This window comes from Drosophila simulans, chromosome 2R (genome assembly GCF_016746395.2).
Source record: "Drosophila simulans strain w501 chromosome 2R, Prin_Dsim_3.1, whole genome shotgun sequence".
NCBI classification, from domain to species: domain Eukaryota; kingdom Metazoa; phylum Arthropoda; class Insecta; order Diptera; family Drosophilidae; genus Drosophila; species Drosophila simulans.
Window position 1 is genome coordinate 14,154,429 of NC_052521.2, and position 9,667 is coordinate 14,164,095.

Below are 9,667 nucleotides of genomic sequence, written 5' to 3' on the forward strand. Positions count from 1 at the left end.
ATTTATTTAGCTCGGAACTTTCTCACTTCTGCAAATGGGTAAAGCTCAAGTTTCTGTTTTCCTTTGTATGAATCTGGGAAAAATAAATTTGATTTATGCCAACAGCTAGGGCAAACCAAGCCATTGTCGCCCCATCAGATTGCATTGACTTTTGTGTGCCTCGATTGAGTTGCAACTGCTGTTACTTCTGTTTTTTTTTGTATGTTGATTAAAAATGAAAAATCCGAGGTATAGCGATTTGAAAATTTGTTATGCGAAAGCTTTCTTTGTTCCTTCCATTGATTTTGTATTCTCCTTTTTGGTTTTTCGGGTTTTATCGGCAAACATTTGATTTCCAATATGTGTGTTTCGGTGGCTGCTGGCAGGCATCTTTCAGTCCTGTTTGTGTTATTAATTTTTTTTTGGTACTTCCTGTTTTTCGCTGAGCTTTAAATTGGCCCACACACAGGCGCAACATCATTTCCGAATTTTCCACCAGATCAAATTTGGATACAAACAGTTTGCTGTTGGTTTCCCAGGGTTTTCCCCGGCTGGCTCTGCTTGTTGCGTCCCAGCCAAATTGGCATAATAAACAATGACAATGGAGCCGCAACCGAGTGACTGATTTTCCCATCTGGTTTCCATTTATCCGTACTTGTTTTATATGTTTGTATCTGCCTTTGTGTTGCACGGAAAGTGAGTTAGCGACACGAGTGGATGCACGGGTCCGGGGATTTGGATATGTTTAGGAAGTGGCTGCCACACATGGCACAACAATGTTTTTTTGGGGTGGCATATTATGGAGGCAGCTCGTTACGCTTTCCATGCCGCCAGCAGACTGAATAATTCTATAGAATATGTTATTAAATATTTCGTTTTTTTTTTTTGAAAATCAGAAATAATTCTGCAAATTAAGAATAAAATCTAAAGCCAATTATCGAAAAATAAACTCATTTTTTGCAAGCACACAAAAGGCAGCTAAACGCCTGAAGAGGCAAGATAATAATACTTCGTGCCCCTGCTTTTTCCATTTCCCCACCACCCCAAAAGTATTTTTCAAGGAACAAGAGTTTCGCATCTTTTATGAGGCTCTTGCTCAGGGCCATTCGTCCTTGTAGGGCTTGCATCTGCTACATCTTCGAGCATATTAAACATCAGCCACTACAACATCAACAGGTTCCCCGTTGATGATGGCTGACCTAATGATGTTCCAGCGGGGCTCACAGTGGGCGCCATAAGTTAGGGTTCCATTCCATGATTGATGGGAGGACACAAATTAATAGCTTTAATTAAGCGAATATTGGAGAGACGTGCATGTCTGCGCCATTCATCATCAGAAGTCGCAAAGAAGGATTACAGGGCTTTCCCCTGGACAGCCTCAATGGAAATGTCCTTGCAGCGAGCTGAAGAATAATAAATTGCTTAACACACTCGCTTATACAAATACTCATGGAGTTTCCCAGCATTTTGATGTATTTTTAATGCTGTCTTTGTTGGGAATATATGATTAATGGTTTATGCTTTTAAATACGTTTGTGTGCCTCTGTCGCCAAGTGTTGGACTGTATTGGTATTTATAAGTCATTGGGTTCGTTATATGTCCTTTAACGATTCAATGAGCTCTAAAACGGTTTTATTGATTTTGTGTTAATACTGCAGGGCAATCCATCGAATTAGCGGAGTGAGTGGAAAATGGGCGCGATTTGTGGGCCGTCGACTATAAATATTGATATGCACAATTTAGACCGCGGCGGAAATGCGATACGTGCCATTTACCCATCTGTTTTGCAGTTTAATGAACTGTCCCAGTTTGCAAGGAGGATTTCAAATGCACAAACTGCAGATGTGTCTATCAATCACTTAGGCATAGAACAAATAAATTTTATTTTCAAATATTTTTGATTTTATTTATCACAGTAACGTATTTAATTGTATAAATACTCTTTAAATCTTTAACTGCATGGTACAAAATGTTTTCAAGTCAATACTCATATCTTGTTGTGCAACTAAATTTACATGAGAAAACCGCAACGCAACATGCATTCTCGTTGACCACATAACCGTCAGGCCAACGAGTTTGAGAACCATTTTCGGCCTGTTGATATTGATTTGTCAGGCAGCACCACCCAGCCGCTGAATCACAGGGCCACTGTGGCCAACCAAACACCCACCCACCCACTTACGCACAGGTAACGACGTGATAAACGTGCCGTGCAACAAATATGCCGCAGCCACGCACAGCTCGCCACCCAAGCAGCACGAACCTAACAAACCACCCAGCCAGCATACACATCCTGTCGCAAGGACCCACCGAAATTCCATGTCAGTCAGCTGCTAAACGAAATCGAGCACAGAGGTCACGGTGGGTGGTGGGTGGTTGGGTGGTGCTCTGTGCGGTGTGGTAGGTGAACGGATGAGTGGGCATCATCATAATCATAATTAGTCTGCTGAGAATGGCAGCCACAGTGATGATGGTCTCGGTCTGTTAAGTGCAAAATATTGTAAAAAAGAAGAAAGATTTTCCGTTTCTCGGCCAGGGAGCATACTTAATTACTTTGCCATTTTCTTGTTGTAGTCCTGTCTTTTGCTTGATTTGAGCTGGATTTTTATTTATCTTAAATGTTACCGCTTTGGGCCATTTTCGCCCTACTCATTTAAGCTTAAATTACGGTGCTCAGACGTTGGCGGTAAGGAAAATACGGAACTGCTGCTGGAAAAAGAAGCTAACAAGAGTGATTACACTGTGATTTTTTTTTTGAATTTTTTACTATAATTTTATAATTAACTTTTATAAAAATGTAGATTTCTCATAGCACTTTCATTTCACATAGAAAACGTATTTCTTGATTGATTTTTGATTTCTTAATTTAAAAACAATATCTGTGTGCTATTTTTTTAAGTGCGTGCAACGAACTGATGAACAGACAAAGAGGCATGCAAACAAGGATAAGCACACAGAGAAGCACAAACACACACACAGCTGTGTGCTGGCTGCTTTTGGGGCATTAGGCATTTGTTTCAGCCTCCATTGGAGCGCCGATACCCCCCTCGTTTCCTCGTTTTTCACCCCGGAAAAGCGTCGAATGCCGCTTAACTGCCGCTTGACACAGGCCGAAAAGGAAAAGTGAAAATAACAAAGGCGAGAGGCGAAAAACAACAGCCAGAAGAAAGCGAACCCGAATCCGAAGAAGCAAAATGCCAGCGACAGACAGAGCGTCGTTGTCGAAGGTGAAATTTGCCATGAAAACAATTCAAGAAAGCGCGGTTGTTACGCCTCCGCTTAGCCATCTTTTCGGCGCTTTTGACTTTTGTTTTTTTCTTTTGGTCAGAACCGCGCCAGCTGTGTAAGCAGAGGCAAGCATTTAATTATTCATTGGAAACACAACCAAATGAGTGAAGAAAACACTTTAACTAAAGAAATTTTGATTTTAGCTATGTAATGTAATTTTTTATGTTAATATTAAGCTTAGTTCAGCAGAAGATCAATTTTAAAGTAACTTAATAACTGAATATTTGAATGCCTAACTGATCACTTGACATTTGCACACGTATGCAATTAGCGCACCTGACTGATTCAAGGCAAATAATATTTTGGGCAGCGCGTTCAGCTGGAATTCATTACAAACAGTGCCCACGACATGGATACAATTACAATTATCCATTGGCCAGAAATCGACCACAATTAGGACGTTAATTAATTACCATTTGGCTTTAAGGTAAACCAGTGCTCAAATGTTGACTTTGTACGAAGCCCTAGTGAAACAAAAGCGCAAGTGCCTTATGAAATTCAAATTTGTATTTCATAGATAGTCTTAAATACCTTCAAGAAATGTAGGCAAGTTAAAAATGGCCTTAGAGAGCTTATTACATATGCTTATGCTTATTACATCACAACAAAAGAGAAAATAAATAAATAAGGAATTCAATAGTTTCAACTTTTCAACTCGCTTAATTCCCATCCGATTCGTTTGGTAGTTGAAGGATTCAATTATTTCACTGGCACTTCTGTTGCAAACTTTCGTTTGGTGTATTTATTTCCGAAGCTTCGGCTTCTGTATTTACTCTATCAAAAGTAATTAAAAACCATTAAAACTTTTGAACACTGCTGGGAAATGGCAATGGGATTAGTGCACCATTTTTCCTGACCAGAGGGCAAAGCACTTTCAATCGTAGCAACTTAGCTGAATTTAATGGAACACTGCAGATGTCATTGGGTTTCTTTCGAATTTTATGCGTGTTTACGCGGCGTATACGTGATGGACCCCTGCATTTTGACATTACGTATTCGCCCGGTGGCCCAGTAAGGACTCGGAATTTCTCATTTGTCTCGTTTCGTCTCCATTTAGTGCGCCTTGGCACGCATTACAATTCCATTTTAATTACACGACCGCAGTCGCCTACTGCTCTGCCCATTTTGAGTGCTTTGAGTGTAAATTAGTAGCTGGCAAACGATAAATGAGGACTTTGCTCCTTCGACACACCACCCCCGACTTTGGGCCATTTGGCAACTCAGGTCCCGACGAGCTGCCACGTGTTGAATCCTTTACGACTGCCGGGAGACAGAGATGGTCATAAACATGCCTAGGGATCCTTTCACAACGGATATGGGAAGTCGTAGTCCGGGGCACTTTAACATTCCTTGCCACTTTCTACAAGCCCAAATGAAAATTATTTTACGTTAATTTGTTGAGTAAATCTCCGGCTTTTGGGCAAAAAAAAAAACTTTGCATACAAATTGCTATTTAAAAGGAGCATCCAAATCCTTGCAAACTGTCCAAAAACCAATCTGTCAGAGTAAATATGCAGTAAACATTCGGTTTTCGGGCCCGAATAATTAATGAGGGGGCGTAGCCCGGCCAAATTGGCAAATTGTGGCTACTTTGCATCATTTAATTGGCCATGGAATGCAATAAGAATGTTAATGGCCGATTGTGCAGTCAGCCAACCGATTTTCCAATGTATTGATTGTGTGTTTATTGTGTGTTTATTGTAATCCGCCTGTTGATTGTGTTCGAGCATATGTGGGCGCACTTATTGCAGTCACTGTCCCGCCCTTACAGTACGGTAAGGATATTATCCTTTAGGCTACTCAATGTTGACTCATTGAGACGTAATCGGGCAAAAGGACAATTGACGAGGAATTAAGATTGATGGCACTCAATTAATGGACGACAGGTAAACCTGCGATAAATCTCCGATTCATTTTTTCAGGCACAGTATATGAAGTACCTGAAAAAGTTGTTGCTCTCAGTCGAAATCGATCATTGGGGGACATTCCTCTACGAAGCCGATACCATTAGGCCAATTTGTGAGCCTGACTGCACCAATTACGGCATCATCGAATTAACTCAAATTAATGCTTACTTAAACCTTTTACCACGATGATTGATGCCAGTTAATTAGTCCACCAACTGATGATGAACCTGAGTTTTCCAGTGATGTTTTCCTAGAATGGCGTAATTGAAGCACTCCTTCTTAATTCCAATTATGTTTCGCAGTCATTGTTTCTGGCTCAAAGTTGACCCACATCCAGTTGATTATGCTTCATTCCAGGAACACTCAGCTGTCCTTTTGAACCATTCCACATTCCTCATTATCAGCGGCAGCAGCATCTTCTTGGGCATTTGCAGCTGGAAAAAGCGCCAGGAGCTGCCACATACAGGAGTCCAAAGTGTCATCCGCATGGCAACAATAGCGGCGGCGGCCTTTGGTTGCCCGCAGTTCGATTGTTGCTGCTCCATCTCTGTTCCCACAGAACCCAGGCCCACTTTAACCATTCATGCCAATGAGGGAGCCAAAGTCCATTGTTCTAGCCAGTTTCTGGCCGGGGCAAGTGGCTTCAACGCTTGCTCTTTGTGCCCCTGTCCCTGCCCCTGCCACTGCCACTGCGGATTGTGCGAACTGGATGTGGGGGTGGTGCCAAGTGGGTGGAGGACACGCGCGTTGATGGCGGGGACACATGCCAAACTTAACCAGGAAATCATGAATGGATCCATGCTGAACTTTGTCCAGCAGGACACTTCAGAAATAGCTGTGCTTCTGCGAAATACCGTCCGTAAGATAACATGTATTTATAATTTATTTATAAATAAAATAAGATTATTAGGTAAATTTTACTTGTTTTAGTACATTAGACAAATACAATTAAATTAAAATATGTATTTAAAATGGCGGCAGGTTACTTAAAAGTGTCTAATCATACTTACACCCTTAGATGCCTTTTAATTAAAAAAGAGACTAAAAGTCGTGCCTGCCAGCGATGCAAAAGGTCAGAAAACTTTCTGGAAACTGACAAGTTTAGACATACAAAAAAAAAAAACATTGTAAGGCGTCAGCATTTTTCATTAAATTGCTTTATCTTTAAGTTTTGACTTCAGACAAGGCGGGAAAACTTTAAAATGAACCATTTAATTAATGACATCAATATGCTACCCCAAAAGCGTATGTTTACTAACTTTTTGAGTTTGTTCAGTTTGTTGTTGAGCAATTTCTATGTAAATATTTGCCTCCACCATTTGTAAAATGTCCACTTGCTGCCAAAGCATTTTTCGCCCAGCCCCAAAAGTATATCCCACAAAAAAGCACACACAAATTTTACGTGCAAAATCAAAGAACTCATTGAAACCAATTTTCCGGATTCCCAATTCGAAACACACCAATCCATCGAATATGTACGAAAATGTCCCAAGGCGAATTGGGCACGCTGAATGAATTCCGTTGAATTATTTATAGCCAATACATTTTATTTACATGAAGCTGCTTTTTTAGCTGATAACTCTGCACGCGAACTCGGCAATCTGTACTCCATAAAAAAAAGGCGAGCTATCAAACGGCAGCAACACTTTGCCCCCGAACCAATGGCATTAATGTGCTCAGGGAGATAAAAATACAGTGAGTAAAGAGATTTCATTTGCATGTATGTATTCCGCATGGAGCTCCCCCCTTTTTTTATTTAGGCACAAGACCTTGACAATCACCATATGATGACGCGCCAGTGTCGTCGAATTGGGATAGGTTGTTATTTTTTGCACCCCCCGAAACCACTTCATGGATTTTGGCGCTTGGCCAGCGGCAAAAAAAGGTGAATGGGAACGCATGCAGATGCTGAGATACATTTGCATTTGCACATCTGTGCGAGGCCGAAAAACCGAAAGGAAAACAGCGAAGCCAACGCACCAAAAAAAAAAAGAAAAACATGCATTTAAAATCGCTTTATTGTTATCCAGGTGGGGAGCGGGCCACGATGCAATTAGCCGCGCATCCGAGAGATCGGCGTACAAGTTTCCAGAACCAGAACTGAAACCCCTGAACCACTGAACCACTGTGGCGGCAGCGGTCCAAATTGAACGTAATAAGAAAATGCAATAAATTCTCGCAAAGTCAGACGAAAACGGGGCGTACACAATTTAACGCAAGTCGACTGGGAAATGCTCTATATCAGTGAAAGAAAATTAAATCAATCAAGCTATCCATGGAAAAGTGGTAAGATCTTATATGCAATTCTGGAAATTCAAGCGAAAATTGTATTACATTTAATTTATTGTTTAAGTTTATTGTTTAATAATGGTTGTAATCCATTAATAGTATCACATAATTCTTTATATCAGACCTAGAAATATTTATGCAAATTTAAGTTTTTAAAGGCATGCTAAGAATATTCATCTTATAACACGTTTATAAGAATAATATTTTATACTATCATCACCTCATCTGCAAAAATGTTTAATTACCAAACATTATTCACTTGCGACATGCAAATGCGAACAACGTGTAATTTTTAGTGTTGACATACGGCAAAGACAATCCATAAAAATATCATTTAAATAAGCCTGAAACTAAAACGGCAGTTTAATATCCGTCGGCCAGGCGTAATTAAAAGTAATGATTGCAATTAATGTTGAGTTTTCGTGAATTTTTTCCTGTACACCGAATGGATCAGCATTTCCAATGGACCACCTCCCCACCATCGCGATCAATTAAGACGCAAACAAAAACCGATCGTTGCCGGCTGCACAGTGGGCCTGATCGGTGCAAAATTCCCCACTTTCCGACAGCCAAAAGCAAAAGGCAACGGCTGCGACGCGACTGCGATCGCATTTGTGGGCCAGACAGACGCGAATTGTATCTGAGAGATACGAGTGCGCGGCCAGTCCAAAAGTTCGACTGAACGGGTCGCCGCCGGCAGCGATTTTTTTTCTGCGGCCATCGGATTTTCGCTACCGATTGAAAAGTGCCGAAAAATATAACCAAAGCGGGAAACGAGAAAAATATAAACGAATGTTAACTCTCAGTGGCAGTTTAATTGTTTGGACAACAGCTGGAATTTTCAAATACAAAATCGCATCGAAATCAATTGGTTCTTCCGCATTTCAACAAAGTGTTATAGATGAATTTAAATGTGTTTAGGTGCACAGAGCGTGAAACATGTAAATGCTGCAGAAATATTAACAAACAAAACCAGCTATAATTTTAATTAATATTTTGTAATAATAATCTAATTTCCAATTTATCAAATAATCCCTATGCTTACCAAGTGATTAGAAAAAATAGTTCACCCAATATCATAATTTATTAATGAAGACAACAATAGCGTCATAAAATTTCAATTAAAATTGCCATACATTTGCATAACTTAAAATAAACAAATCGTTAATCACCATCAGTGGTGAAATGTGCGATAAGATTGGCTTTGTTACTTTGATTGTTGGCTTGATTGCCACAATTTGCGTCAATTATGCGTGAGTGACACGCCCTTTGTGCCGCCGCCCACGCTTTTAATTGAAATTTGTCTGTTTTTTGTCGTTTATGCCGCATTTTCGTGTTTTCTGTGCGTGTGAAAAATGCTCAGTTTGCGCTGATAAAGAAAATTAAAGCTGCACAAAGCTCTCGAAAGCGGAAAAAGCAGTCAAACACAGGGCATAACAAAAGCGACGTCACAGCACCGCCCTGAGGGCAAAAAAAAGAAATAAATAAAAAATAAATCAGAAGAAAAAGGAGAGCAGCTGAGTGAAAGTATGGCATTCTGATTGGAAATTACCATTCAAAAACTCGAATCGATTTTAAGATGATTTCGCAGGTTTTAGTTTACAGCAGCCACCGCACATGAGACTCTTACAAAGTGTTCGGATGTGGGCTAAGTGCACTTGAAAAGATTCCCAGAAATTAGCAGAGTGTCGATACAATTTATTGGCATCCAACTATGCTGGACTCGCACTCACAGTTACCCTGTGATATGATATATACTTAGACATACTAAGTATTGTTAGTACAGCATTTCCAGTCTGACATAATCTAAGCAAATGTTTCGAATAGGTTTTTGAGTCAGTAATGAGATACGTGCCGACTATTGAATACCCCAGCAAATTGTACAATACAGACCATTCCAACAAGCTTGTTTACAACTAGCATACCCAAAATGCCGTATGCTGTTTAAATATGGTTTCCCGCCGAGAAAACATTTCAATGGGCTTTAATTGCCCCGCTTGCAATTGAAATTTATGGCCCAGTGTTTTGTGATATCCAAAGCGAATTATTCATAAATTACTATCTACTTGGCCGAGTGCCGCCAACACTATCAGCTTATAGTATCTACCGTACATTATTTGGTGTTCTATCTATGCAACCGAATTCCGTTGGCTTTCAACATGCCCATTTACATGTCGACTGGCAAATGGTTTTCGCAGCGTTTG